The sequence below is a fragment of the Scardinius erythrophthalmus genome, assembly GCF_964197995.2.
Source record: "Scardinius erythrophthalmus genome assembly, chromosome: 13".
Lineage (NCBI taxonomy): Eukaryota > Metazoa > Chordata > Actinopteri > Cypriniformes > Leuciscidae > Scardinius > Scardinius erythrophthalmus.
In genome coordinates this window covers 2,780,057-2,795,675 of record NC_138233.1, presented here as the reverse complement: position 1 = coordinate 2,795,675, position 15,619 = coordinate 2,780,057, and the positions used below count along the sequence as shown (strand labels likewise).

General features: G+C 37.7%; 1 long non-coding RNA gene across 1 annotated transcript; it reads right to left on the bottom strand.

The window, feature by feature from the left end:
• Nucleotides 1–559: 559 nt before the first annotated feature.
• LOC308701017 lies at nucleotides 560–5,319 on the bottom strand. The gene is made up of 4 exons (XR_014031382.1): nucleotides 4,675–5,319; nucleotides 4,047–4,150; nucleotides 1,499–1,648; nucleotides 560–1,379 (listed from the first exon to the last, which is right to left on the bottom strand). It is a non-coding gene; the product is annotated as an uncharacterized lncRNA (long non-coding RNA).
• Nucleotides 5,320–15,619: the final 10,300 nt, after the last annotated feature.

Genomic DNA, 15,619 nt, shown 5'->3' with positions numbered 1-15,619 from the left:
TTGTGTGGCTCAAACTAATTTTTTTGATGTGCACCACAACTCTGTAGAGCAAGTGGAAAGGGGTGTCCCCCTAATACAGCAAAAAACTTGTTTGGGCTCAAGTGTCCTTGTAATACACATAAACCCGTATGTGTGTGTGTGTGTGTGTGTGTGTGTGTGTGTGAATGTCACAGTTTCACTCAGTTCATAGTCACTTTTTTTTAATCTGCCAAATATTTAGATAGGCTGTATCACAATAGGAAAACGTCTAAGGTTCCCTGAGAAGGAGATTGAGATGCTGTATTTGTGTTGAGACTATGGGGAATGCCATCACGTCTGAAGCACGTGTAAACACACACCAATATTGATTGGCAGATGGCAGTCGATAATATCACACACAGAGCAACCGAGAATATAAAAGGGTGCAATAAGTTACACATCATCAACTCTTTGGTCTGAAAGAGAAGGGCAGGCATGCCGTAAACATGGCAACGAGAGATACCCTACCTATTGCCCTTCATAATAATACTAGTAATTGACTATTATATTGTCTTATAATAAAATTCTGTTCCAAAAACATGGAGTTTCATTTTCCTGTTTATTCACAAAAAAAGTTTTAGTAGAAAACATATGTAAAACAAATATGTACTGTATCATTTTATTTGTGCATTTTAATGAAAGCAAGAATTCTTCCTCGTGATTATATATATATATATATAACAATTTGAACCCAGTTACAAAGGAAGCTTGGTTGAAATTATGGTTCCTCTGATAAATAAAAAACCTTTGCCATTTCAGAGCAAGTACATAATTATCAAGATAGGCTATAACAAATATCATCAATGAGCTGAAAAACTTTGAGATATATTTTTATAGCCATATTGCCCAGTCTTAGTTTAAATAGATTCAACTAACTGCATCTCCTAGCATATGATTATAATTTACAGCACATCTGCTCACAATCTAGGAACTTCTACTTGCTTTGGTGCGACTCCAGCTGAGCACAACACAAACTCACTAGATGTTTTTAGGCATTCATGAGCAGGTTTAAGACAGACAAAGCAAAACTTTTTGCAACATTTCTTGCATGTCATGATTTTACATCCTGCCTGAATGTGTTCAATCAGTACACCACAAAATATGCAGGCACGAATCGCTGGACACAGGACATTCTGCACAGATCTCAAAGTAACCATTGAACAGTCTTTAAGTAGTTGCTGGCTAGTGATGTTGCAACCCACATTTTCACACTGATCATCACGAGGTCGAGGGCCTTTCCACTCTCTCTGACACTGCCAGCAGAATTCATAGATTTTCCCGGTCCTTTTTGTGCAAAGTATGCATTCTACAGCGAGATTGGTAGTGTGCACCCTCTGTATAAAAGTGCCACAACCAGGACACTGCAGAAAGATCAAACACAGTGATGAAGAAACAATGACAGAAAATCTACATATATATAGGCCTACTGTAAATATTTTAAATCAATAAGATACAAGTAAAGACTCAGAAATGTACATACATCCTTTATGTCAACTAACTTCTTAGCAGCATTTGTTCCAAGAACATCCTCAAAACCTATTCGCTCATCATTTGAGAGTTTGGCTGATTTTCGGACTTCATCATATGGCCATTCTTTCTCACACAGTGGACACTTAAATACAATGTCTCCCTGAAATTAAATAACAAAGCTTAAGGTTAAGCCCTATTCGGATGGGATTAACTTTACAAGGGTAGATGGAGTAATGTAATTTACCACAGGACGTCTATAATATTAATGGACAGTTCGCACGGGATAAGAGATCTCAGTAAAACTAGCAGAAGTCACTCCTGTCGCCATGGGCCCTATTTTAACAATCTGAAACGCAAGCATCAAGCGCGAAACGCAAGTAAGTTTGTGGGCGGATCTTGGGCGCTGTTGCTATTATACCGGCGGGATAAATGACTCCCGACGCAAATCTAAAATGTGTTGGTCTGAAGTCACTTCATTACTCATAGGTGTGGTTTGGGCGTAACGTGAAATTAACCAATCAGAGCGTCATCTCACATTCCCTTTAAGAGCAGGCGCGCTTGTTCCATGGCGGATTGCTATTATAACGGCGGATTTGCCAGGAGCGGTTCACAGCCGAGGAGACCGACGTTCTCGTCAGGGCCGTAAAACACAGAGAAGTGACATTGGGGATGGAGAAACACACCCAGATTAGCTTATAGCCAGATTAGAATAGGAATCGCGTTTCCTGACATTTATATGAGCCTGATTTCGACGCCGGGGAAATACACAAATATGGCAGGCCGGATGGGACGAAACACATTAAAACACTTGCTATATAAGTTGATCCCTCACATTCATTCTCCGTTTCATGTTCACATTTAGTGTGTGTTGCTCTGCCTGTTTGATCTTTATTAAACTTTGTGTTGGAACTAATCTTCTTCTTCGAATGCCTTCCTGCAACCACCCATAACAGATAATGTGCTCTATTTTAACGTTCTGAAACGCAAGTATAAAGCACAAAACGCAAGTAACTTTGTGGGCTTACTCTTGCGCCCAACGCAAATCTAAAATGTGTTGGTCTGAAGTCGCTTCATTATTCATAGGTGTGGTTTGGGCGTAACGTGAAATAAACCAATCAGAGCGTCATCTCACATTCCCTTTAAGAGCCGGCGCGCTTGTTCCATGGCAGATTGCTATTATAACGGCGGATTTGCCAGGAGCGGTTCACAGCCGAGGAGACCGACGTTCTCGTCAGGGCCGTAAAACACAGAGAAGAGACATTGGGGATGGAGAAACACACCCAGATTAGCTTCGCTTAAACAGGCGTATGATAATTTGGGTAAATGTGTAAGCTAGATTTATGCCTATTTTTCACATCTTCATGGACACAACAATGATTTCCCTCATGTGGAATATTTTTCCTGTATGGTTTGAAAAAATGAGAACTGCTGTGTCTGTGTAGATGAGAGAAGCAAAGTGTGTGTGCGTTGTGCACACGCTACATTGATTATGGCCAAGCATGCGCCCTTAAAATAGCCTCTGAATAACATGTGCAACACGCCGCTGACTTAAGACGAGGTTTCTCCTGGTTAGTGGCGGAATTGTTTTCTGAAACTGCAAAATAGCACCAGGGAACGTTTGCGCCGGAACACGCCTCCTCTTTTCACTGAACCGCCCAGGGAGCGCAAGTTCATTCCCTAATTTACCGACGTGCGTCTGTGGATGGAAAAATCCGCTGATTTTTCCGCGTCAGGTACAAAATAGGAATGATACATGTGTCACTGTACAAAGTAAATTGCGCTGGGTGCAAGATAGGGCCCCATGTGTGTGTTTCGTTGCTTCCTGATATGACGTGCGCAAAATAACTTATATTTATATATATAAAACAGTTATGTCCGGTCAAACGACGTATTAATTAAGTTCAGACTGGATTGTGTTGGTAATTGGCACTTACCTAACGCTAAAAGATGTTTTGTGCCGCTAACAAGTGCTGTCGATCTTCTCTCTGATCTGAATGGTGTGTGTGAAACACTTGAGTTTTGCCACAGACTAGTTCCAGCGTCTAGAACTCAACTGATGCTTTTCCAAGCGTCTCCATACTTCTATTCTATTCGCACGGGATTAGCATTACCTGAGGTAATTTTTCCGGACCCTTTTTACTGAAGGTAATCTTTAATTATTACTTATGTAGCCTAATTATTACTCTGACCTTGTCCATTATAATTAGGCTACCGAGATGCACATTCGGACGGGACTAAAATCACAGAGAAGCTCTGGTAATTAGCCTACTTACCCCACCTCTACATGTCAAACTATAATATGACATTACACTTTTTTTTTTTTAAGCACAGAGCGGTAAATATCTTTATAGGATATTTAGTTGTTTTCCTATACACATTCTGGACATCACAGATATTAATTGCATTAATGAACATAACAACACGGTGTAGCTGCAGAACTATGAGCAGATATGCTACCAGGAGAATATCAAACAACTCCCCATCCAGAAACACTTAACTTTAAATATTTACTACGCTCTAAAAATAGGCCCTACATGTAATAAAATAAATACACTCACATTTAACAGTTGAACTTTGCAACAATCTGTCAGTGACATCGGATCTGCGACATGACCGCAAGACAGCTGAACTCTTAAAACATCAGGGTCGTCGTCATAAACATCTGAAATATTTACACAGGCTTGATTAAAAGCATAACTGTCACATAGCATTTGTTTAAAAAAGAAACATTCTTAAATTAGCGCAACTGAGAAAACCTTCTGAAGATCATACAATCTGACTCTGCAATTCCTCTTTCACATTCCCACTTTCAATGGTGAAAAGCGGGTTGTTTTCATTACGATTTAGATGCTTCTAGAGCTTGTAACATTTGGGATTTAAGGTTTTGCGATTTAAGATTGCGATTTAAATCCACAAATAGGCTATCAAAACAACATATTATTTAGGGCGTTTAATGCCAATAGATTGCATTGCTAATGCAATGTCATCCAATTCATTTAGGCTTCTTGTAAAGCTGTGTAGGTCTTAAGGAAAGAAAATAGCACCATGAAAAAAAAAAAAAAAAAAAAAAACAGAAATAGGCATTTATTTATTTATTTATTTATTTATTTAAAACATTTATTTTCCTATATGACCCGATAAATCTAAGCTAGGCTACTTATTAAACTGATATCGTGCTTAACTTACCGAGATCGCTGGGTTTTTGCACCACTTTGATGTCTGTGTCGCACAAAGTGATTTTTTTAAAGTTTCTGGCCATTTTCAACAGCAGTCGATTTCTTCAGTGTTGTCTCAGGTCTCAACTGTTTGTTTCACTCTTTAAATGTGAAAGTAGGCTACATTCCGTGTTTTAAGTCTTTGGTCCAAACGATGACTCGCGTGTAGGCTATAGCCTATTCTCCTCCCCCTTCACACGTTATCAGGTTACAGATTTGATTCACATTTATGTTTACGGTTTTAGTTAAATATTTACAATATAGCCTTCATTAGCCTTATGAAAATGTATTGATATCTCATGTTTCAATAACATAATCGATCCAGCTGCGGCAGCGTACAGTAGGCTATGCGATTGGTTATGACTTGTTTTACAGTTGGATTCATCCGTCCTCGTCCCTTTTTCTTTCGGTCTATCAAGGAGGAGATAAAACGCAAAGAAAGCAAATAAGGAAATAAAATAAATCGATGCAGTATTTTACTCTTAAACACGAAAAACGCATAATTGCTTGTGTCTGTGTCAATGAAATTGATACTGAATTAATTCCTGCGATTTTGGCTAATCTTCTATCCGACCTAGCCTACAATCCGTCTCTCTGAGGTAAGTTTTCAAATATCAGGAAATTATTTCCTTTTGTATCCGAAGTGTAGTTCACACCATTAAACAAACGACGTAGATTAATGAGGTAATGTAATGATAAATAGGGGTGAATTGAGGTTGATTGGAACACTTTTTTCCATTGAGATGATTGGGAAAAAGTGTCCCAATCAATCTTACATAATTCATTATTTTCCTGTGTGTATAGGCTACTCTAAGCATTGCAGTTTTTTATTCATCAAGTAGCCTACATATTAATAGACCTATTCCATTCCAAACATAACCGAACTTTGATTAGTCTGAATTCTGGGGGAAAAAAACTAAATTAGGAATATGCTTTTTTATTTACTTTATGTCAAAATTACCATAATTCAGAATCGCTGAATGTTCAGACTCTACGATTGCAACACCATAAAAAAGAATGAAAAACTTAAATGGGTCATTCCTGGGATTCGGAAATAGGCTATTTCTGCCCCCCTAAAGTGGTGGTTCACCCAAATGAAATGTTAAAAGCTTTTCACAATACTTTGGTATCTATTGTAATGAATATAAATAATTAATGCATTTAATATATATTTTTTAAAATCATAAAAGAATGTATGTTTCTATAATTTTTGGCAATTATCTTTTACTTTCTTGTGAAAAGTGTTTAAAAAAGCAAGATATTTTATAAAAAACAGACTATAAAGTTATGTCCGCCTATAATAATTTAGGCTCCACCCACACGTGACATCATTCAGGTCTCTTTAAAGGGTTAGTTCACCCAAAAATTAAAATTCTGTCAGTAATTACTCACCCTCATGTTGTTCCAACCGCGTAAGACCTTCGTTCATCTTCGTAACACAAATTAAGATATTTTTGATGAAATCTGAGCCATGTTTCACTCCTCCTTAGGCTGCTATGTGACCGAAACTTGCTGGCCCAGAAAAGTTATTAAAGAGATCGTTAATATAGTCCAAGTGACTCCAGTGGCTCAATCTTAAGTATATCAAGCGACGAGAATACTTTCTGTGTGCAAAAACAAATAAAAATAACGACTTTATTCCACTTTTCATTTCCTTCTCTCTGGGCCTCTAGTTGGTTCGCGTAGTCTTTTTGCGCACAATGCGTAGCGCGTCTGTGTTACACGTCACCACGTAGGCTCACTATTGGCCGACGCCGGTCATGTGTGTGTTGCGTGATGACGTGCAACACAGACGCGCAGCGCAAAAACACTACGAGGCCCAGAGAGAAGGAAATGAAAAGTGTAATAAAGTCGTTATTTTTGTTTGTTTTTGCGCACAAAAAGTATTCTCGTCGCATGATAAACTTAATGTAGTGCCACTGTAGTTACTTGGACTATTTTAACGATGTTTTAATAACTATTCTGGGCCGGTGAGTTTCGGTCACACTGGAAGCCTATGGAGGAGTCAAAATTCTGTCAGATTTCATCAAAAATATCTTAATTTGTGTTCCGAAGATGAACGAAAGACTTACATGGTTGGAACAACATGAGGGTGAGTAATTACTGACAGAATTTTCATTTTTGGGTGAACTAACCCTTTAACAGTGGTGCAGAAGATGGTAGTAGTATTCTACTTTTTATTTACTGTCAAGCATAACAACTGAAAACCATCACATAAAATTAAGATGGAAAATAAATATTTTAAAAAATTGTTTGCTATCCTACACTACACAGGGAGCAGTGACCATTTTTAGCAAAAAAACTCAACCCCATCACACTCAACTCTGTCACATACTGTATCTATATATTTCTCATTATTTCTGGGGTTTTCACTTCATTTATTAAAGTGCTCTAAGCAGTGTCGAAGTATTGTCAAACAAAATGCCAACCTTTATTCATTTTAATTAAAAAAAAAGTCATGGTTTCAGTAAATATATAATTAACAAAATCATGACAACTCATAATTTTGCTATATATAGAATATTTGATGTAATGTGTCCTCTTAAACATTGACAAGCATCAGAAATGGCAGCCACATCAGCAGCAGAAAGTCCAAACAGTCTTGTGCAAGCAGATGTCTTGACCCAGAAAGTAGGGCACAATATGAGAGAGAGACCAAATTAAAAATATAAAATTCAATGTCTCCCTTGAAAAGGAAAGGAAGACCATTAAAAATTAAAGCATTTCTGCTAATTACCACCTGACATGTTAAGGACTAACACAATAAAATTGTGGTTTTAGGTAAACATCTCAATTTTTTTTTTTTTTTTTTTTTTTTTTTTACAAAATTAAAGAGTCCACTGACACACAGTTAAATTCATAAAAAGTAATAAAAAGTATAAAACCTAAAGTAAATTTTTAACTTTAGTCCCATACAAATGTGAAATTATCATAAAAGTTATATTTGTACTTATAAAATTGTAATGAGGGACACATGAGCAGGTAGATGTTTGTTTTATAACAAGTTTTGTGTAAAATCCTTTTTAAACCAATTCCATTTAGTCTGTTATGGGGTTGAGAATAAAAGGTGTTTCAATCTGAAAAAAGTAAAAAACTGAAGGTTTGATATGTGCCCAATTATGTGGGGTATTTAGAAAATGTATTATATGTAGATGTAGTGTAAAAAAAAACAAAAAAAAACAAAAAAAACATGTTGAAATATTACCAAATCCCAGGAATGACCCAAGTGCAATTCACAGAAGATCTGACACTGTTCCTCTGTCATAATTCAAGATACATCAAGAGGTTTTTGTATCCTGGTGGATACAAATATTTGAGAGGCTGTGGGGATATATATATATATATATATATATATATATATATATATATTAGTGGTGGAACGCATCACAAAATTCACGGTTCGGATCGTTTACGGTTTTTGACCCACGGATCGGATGATTTTCGGATCAGCAAAAAAAAAAAAAAAAAAAAAAAAAAAAAAAAAATATATATATATATATATATATATATGGGGGAGGTGTAACTTTGCTTTTCATTTATTACTTAAAGCTCACTTGAAGTTCTTCGATAGCTACTACATCAAAAACTACTAGCCTAACTGATCAAGTTTTCACACATTATTTAAAACAAGTGAACAGTCAGTAATAAAATAAGAACAGATACACAAATTACACAAGCAGAGACAAATACTAAATAACAGTTACAAAGTCTAACAGTAGTATTGAGGTACAGAAATTAATAATTAAGCCTAAATGTAAAATAACACTATTTGTTTACTGTAGAAATTAAAAATAGGCTACTTTCATCTTTGTTAAAGCTGTATTTTGTTGTTTTATTAATATTAATAACTGTGTTTTTACAATGTTTAAAGTGGATATATAAATATATAATATATAAATATTCTTATTAAGTATAAAATAAAAGTGCCTCATTTTTGAGCTATGCATAACTGTAGCTGAATAGTTAGGCCTACTATGCTACTGTATTTTCAAATTGTTTATTATGAGATGTAGCATATTGGTTATTAAGAGCCACCTATTTTCTGAGGTGGTACTTGGTGTAAAAAGTTTGAGAACATGTTGGGACAGGGGCAAAATAAAACTGAAAAGTGTATAGATATAGGCTACAGCTCTAAAATAAAACAGCAGTGTTCAGCTAAAGTCAGTTCAGTGTTGATTCGGTTCCTTTGTAAAGATCATCAATTATTAAATTACTTAATTTCATCTATAAAGCAGTTCTACAGAAAACCATGATGTCATCTTCCAGCTCAGTTCAGTTCTCATCCAATAGAGTCAGTACCGTCAGATCAATAATATTGTTATTAAGTGTCCCCAACTAAGCAAGCCAGAAGAGACAGTGGCAAGGAACCCAAACTCCATCAGGGGACAGAATGGAGAAAGAGTCGGGGGGTCAGTTCTCCTTTGGCCAGCGAGCGAACATAATATGATTATGATTCAGGCTGCATCACAAGTCAGATTGTGGATCAGTAGCATTCAAATATTTTATCCAGTTCCTTTTGCTTGAAGATCGGATTCATCACGCCAGTATGGAGACGAAACTGGTCATAGGTCTGTGCAGAGGACTTGTGGTCTTTGCTGAGGATCTGTGCCGATGGTTGTCTCATAAAGAGTACCTAATCATATTGGTGCAAGAGAAAAAGGACGGCAAGCACGGATGGCAGGTTAACAGGCTAGCATAATGCTAATGCGTTATGCTAGCGATAGTGATTAAGATTAAAAATAGCGACGTCAGATTGATGTGACAGACAACATTAGATAATATCAGATATATATTGTGATGATTAAGTTATATTGAGCAATTTAAACAGTAAGGAAAGATAGAAAATAAAGATTAAAAACACAGCTATTCGGAGCAACTAACACAATTCAGACAGGAAACCGTGTGCAACAGTAAAAACAGACTGGAAACAATTCTCAGCTAGGTCATGAACAGTGTTGCCAGATTGGAAATGTCCAAGTATCGTACCAGAAGCTCAAAATTATCGTATTTGGAAGAAAATTAGCGTACACGAGGTGGTGGTGGTGGTGGTGGGGGGAGTCGGTTCTGATTAATCCGGTTCGGGAGATTAGATAAAAGCCCGCCTGCACTTACAATTGATTGGTTGGGTCCTTTACATGCGCTTCGTGAGGCACACTAGCACACACACGCAAGGTCTCTCGCTCCCTCTCTCTTCACGTTCTTCTCCTGGTAGACGTAGAAACCACAGATTTATTGATGTACATCGTACAGAGGTCAAAATGATCGTACAAATACGATAATTATCGTACATCTGGCAACACTGGTCATGAATAAACTGTAAATAATTAAAAGGAAAGGTGATGTGACAGTTGATGTCAGGTGGTCAGTGAAAACACTGGAAATAAGAAATCTTTTGTTTGTCATTTAAATAAAGGTTCAAGAGAATGAACATATCACAGAATTTTGTTTTTTAATTACAATTTACAAAATGTCCCAACTTTTCTGGAAATGAGGTTGTACTTTTACCTGAATTCTAGTCATTTATTCAATGGGTATGTGTGTGTGCATTTATATCTAAAAGTGAATGTGATTTTTTTTTTGTGAGTTTGCAGAAGACACCACCCTGGTTGGCTCGCCTGTTTTCAAAGAGAGATGAGTCAGCACATCTGAAGACAAAAAACTTTGTTTTTTCACGGCACACATGGTCAGATAATAAGATTGCTTGTAGCAACATGGAAATTATCAAAGCTGCACACATGGAAGTTAATTTGTATTTGGTAGTACTTGGAATACTGATATTACTTGTAATAGGTAAGTTCAGTTAAATGAAAATACTGTCATCATTTACTCATCCTTTTTTTTATTCCAAACATAAATGATTTATTTGGTGGAAAACATAAGAACTTTTAAGGAATGTTGATGCTGCTCTCTTATTTTAAAAATCATTTTGTTATGCCTTTGAAAAAAGTATACTACTGTGATTTAAAAAGTATTCAAAATTCAATATTATGTTTTTTTTTTTCTAAAATCCTTTTGATGAGTTTATAATGAAATGTCTTTTTGCAAGAAATAAATAAATATAGCATAATCTGCTCCAAAAACCTATTATATTAGGGTTTGAAAATTATTACATTTAACTTTTTACAATATGTGCAGTAATTCATATATATTTTAAGCATCATTTGTAGCGTTGTGTTTAACATGTAATTTTCAGCAATGCTGAAGAGAATCCGTGACAGAAATGAGTCAAATGATCATCCTCTTGAGACAGTGAGAGTGAACAGAGATAAGAAGCAAAAAGAACAAGAACATCTGCTGACAGAAGAAAATGATGGTAAAAGCACTTGCACAGTAAAACAATGTATGTTTTCAGTGTATCCACAATCAAAAAACTGGTTTTATTCCCTACAGCATCATTTAAGCTTAATTGTCTGAAAAGCTGTTCAAAGCGAAAACGAGACAAAAATGAGCCAAATGACTGGGGTAAGAAGCAAAAAGTACAAGAACATCTGCTGACAGAAGAAAATGATGGTAAAACCACATGCACAGTAAAACAATGTATGTTTTCAGTGTATGCACAATCAACAAACTGGTTTTATTCCCTACAGCATCATCTACATTTAATTGTCTGAAAAGCTGCTCAAAGAGAAAACATAACAGAAATCAGCCAAATGACCGGGATAAGAAGCAAAAAGGACAAGAACATCTGCTGACAGAAGAAAATTATGGTAAAAGCACATGCACAGTAAACAATTTCTGTCTTCAGTGTATCCACAATCAACAAACTCTCAAAAACATAGGCGCTGAATTGGCAGAGTACCCACTAAAAACACAAGATATTCTCCATTCACTGTAATCAATCAAAAAATTGATTGAGAAAAAGACAGTACTCTTGAAAAACTAACAAAAAGTATTGTAAATCATAACCTCGGTTCCTCTTTGGTCGGTCAGTTGACGCCACGTCGAGAGGCCAATCTACTTCGAGAGAAACTAAAACAAGCCAAATGCACATTGGCGTGCAATCATTTGCATCAGCTGTTCAGCCTCGCAGTAGAGACCTGCACGGGACACAATTTTCAGTCCCGCTCCCGCCCACTCCCGCAGTGTTCAGTCCCGCTCCCGCCCGCTCCCGCAAAGATTTGTTATTTTTAGTCCCGCTCCCGCCCGCATCTGTGATATTATGTCCCGCTCCCGCCCGCAAATGCCCGCAAGACGGCAGGCAGGATGTATGTTCACGAACTGTCTCATGAAAGGTCTTGGAAAAAAAATGCGATTTGTATCCGTTGTATGTTAACACCTTTTGGCATTTATGGCAGCAGGTAAAAGGTAGTTGATTCCCCTCTCCATCATGCACAACCGAAAAAGACTGCCAAATGTCTGATTTGATGTTTCGTGATATTTGTTTTGTAGTAGCCTAAATGTGCCTTTCTTTAGAGAAGTGCTTACATCTGAAGCACTAGAGGTGCTCTTTTCCTCGTCCATGCTGTCTATTTTGAACTTGAAGCTTTCGAATTCGAACACGGAGCAACGTGAAGGAATTGTCTCTAAACAAGTGTGCGTGAGATTAGGCTCCGCCCTACCCTAAACGGCAACATCCAAGTGTAGGCTGCTTAAAACGCAGGACTCTATTTTGGATACTGACATACACTAACATCCGAACATACTAGCAACATGCCAGTTCATGCTAGCAATGTGTTAAAACATGTAAGCAATGTGCTAAAACGTATTGGCAACATGCTAACTCATGTTAGCAATGTGTTAAATCCTCTTATCATGCTAAAACATGCTAGCAACATGCTAGTTCATGCTAGCAATGTGCTAAATCATGTTAGCAACGTTAATTCGTGTTAACAATGTGCTAATTGTATCAACATGTACTAATGTTATCAACAAATGTTAACAACATGCTAAAACATACACGTCTAGTATTGTTAAATGCATGTTAACAGTCTAAAACATGTTATCAACATGTTAATTAATCCTAGCTATATGTTAAAACATATTATTTCATATTAGCAATGTGTTAAATCATGCTAACAATGTGTTAAAACATACTAATTCATGCTATCAGAATTCAAATTAATGCTAACAATGTGTTAAAAATGTTAGTATTTAAGATCATAGTAAAGGAGCTTGTGAGGGGGGAGAGGGAAACATCTGCAATGTTTTTTAAATGCAGCAATTGTCACGGCTCCACCAGATCTACAGACTCCACCCACTTTCACCCTCCCCTGATTACTAATCACCACACCTGTACCTCGTCACCTGTTCACTATATACATTCACTTGCACCACTCTTCATTGTCTGATCTCGTCTTTCCATGGTCACACAGACTCTACCTCGATCCTTACCTGTTCTACTTACCTGCCATCCTCGTCTTCCAATCCCGTTCCACGAACCTGCTATCATTGTCAGTGACTCTCAACCACGTCTGTCATCAGCCTCGTTTCGTTCTCTACCTATGAAGGACAATATTGTTATTCATCAGCTAAGTTCCATTCCACTATCTTCATTGTGTTCAACTCACCATTTACATCTGCTGGTTTCCGTGCTTCTGTTCATAATAGACTTCAGTTACATTATACTCACCTGTCTGCTTGACAGCAATAGACCTGAAGGACATGTACTTTGATGTCTCGATTTTACTCTGACAGACCGTTCCTGCATTTTGATTTTGAGGGTCGAGCATATCAGTACAAGGCTTTGGGCTGTCCCTGTCTCCCCACTGCTTTACCAAAGTCATGGATGCTGCCCCTACCCTGCTCAGGTTGGCATTCACATCTTGAACTATTTCGATGACTGGCTCATTCTAGCTAACTCTCGGGGTCAGTTATGCGAGCACTGGGACCTGGTGCTCAGGCACCTCAACCATCTGGGGTTCCGGGTCAACTGAGAAAAGACCGTCTGTTTTCTCAATATGGAGTTGGACTCTGTCCAACCAACGGTTACGCACAGTTGAATTTTTAAGTTCACATTACTTTAAAAAAATGAGGAAACTGGTTGCCCTTAAAAATGTAAGTAAATTCAACTTATCCGGGTTAACAGTATGGCTGTGTCTTTCCACCATAAACCAAAGACAAATGCACTTTACTTGACGCACAACACACAAGTACATTTGTCGGGAGGGCACATATTTTCCTAAGTTGGCCTAATATTATAATATCTGTTCAGTTTATAAATTTTAGGTAGTGTAATCCCGTCTTTACTTGCTCAGCGATGTTCTCTTCAAACGGTTGCTTTATGGGAATCCCCACTATTGTACAACAACAAATTGTTTTGAATAAATGAAGAAGCATTTTAAATGTAAAACACTTACACTTCAATATTTTTTTTAGGTTCAAGAAAAGACACAGAACTTGAGGCGAAAAAGCAAAATCAGATAAAAGGTGAACAAGTGGAATCTAAGAAACAGAAACGAGCGGAAAACCTGGTAAGAGAAGAAGAGGAGAAACTGCAAAGAGAAGAAGCAGAGAGACCGAATCAAGAGGAAAAACTAAGAAGAGAAGAAGAGGAGAGACATTTTCGAGAGGAAAAACATAGAGGAGAAGAAGAGGAGAGACAGTTTCGAGAGGAAAAACATAGAGGAGGAGAAGAGGAGAGACAGAATGAAGAGAAACATAGCGGAGGAGAAGAGGAGAGACAGTTTCGAGAGGAAAAACATAGAGGACAAGAAGAGGAGAGACAGAATGAAGAGAAACCTAGAGGAGGAGAAGAGGAGAGACAGAATAAAGAGGAGAAACACAGAGGAGAAGAAGAGGAGAGACAGAATGAAGAGGAGAAACCTAGAGGAGGAGAAGAAGAGGAGAGACAGAATGAAGAGGAGAAACAAAGAGGAGAAGAAGAAGAGGAGAGACAGAATAAAGAGGAGAAACACAGAGGAGAAGAAGAGGAGAGACAGAATGAAGAGGAGAAACCTAGAGGAGGAGAAGGAGAGGAGAGACAGAATGAAGAGGAGAAACAAAGAGGAGAAGAAGAGGAGAGACAGAATGAAGAGGAGAAACAAAGAGGAGAAGAAGAGGAGAGACAGAATGAAGAGGAGAAACATAGAGGAGGAGAAGAAGAGGAGAGACAGAATGAAGAGGAGAAACAAAGAGGAGGAGAAGAGGAGAGACAGAATGAAGAGGAGAAACAAAAAGGAGGAGAAGAGGAGAGACAGAATGAAGAGGAGAAACAAAGAGGAGGAGAAGAAGAGGAGAGACAGAATGAAGAGGAGAAACATAGAGGAGGAGAAGAAGAGGAGAGACAGAATGAAGAGGAGAAACATAGAGGAGGAGAAGAAGAGGAGAGACAGAATGAAGAGGAGAAACCTAGAGGAGAAGAAGAGAAGAAACAGAATGAAGAGGAGAAACAAAGAGGAGGAGAAGAGGAGAGACAGAATGAAGAGGAGAAACATAGAGGAGGAGAAGAAGAGGGGAGACAGAATGAAGAGGAGAAACATAGAGGAGGAGAAGAAGAGGGGAGACAGAATGAAGAGGAGAAACAAAGAGGAGGAGAAGAAGAGGAGAGACAGAATGAAGAGGAGAAACCTAGAGGAGAAGAAGAGAAGAAACAGAATGAAGAGGAGAAACAAAGAGGAGGAGAAGAGGAGAGACAGAATGAAGAGGAGAAACATAGAGGAGGAGAAGAAGAGGAGAGACAGAATGAAGAGGAGAAACCTAGAGGAGAAGAAGAAGAGGAGAGACAGAATGAAGAGGAGAAACCTAGAGGAGAAGAAGAGAAGAAACAGAATGAAGAGGAGAAACATAGAGGAGGAGAAGAAGAGGAGAGACAGAATGAAGAGGAGAAACATAGAGGAGGAGAAGAAGAGGAGAGACAGAATGAAGAGGAGAAACAAAGAGGAGGAGAAGAAGAGGAGAGACAGAATGAAGAGGAGAAACAAAAAGGAGGAGAAGAGGAGAGACAGAATGAAGAGGAGAAACATAGAGGTGGAGGAGAA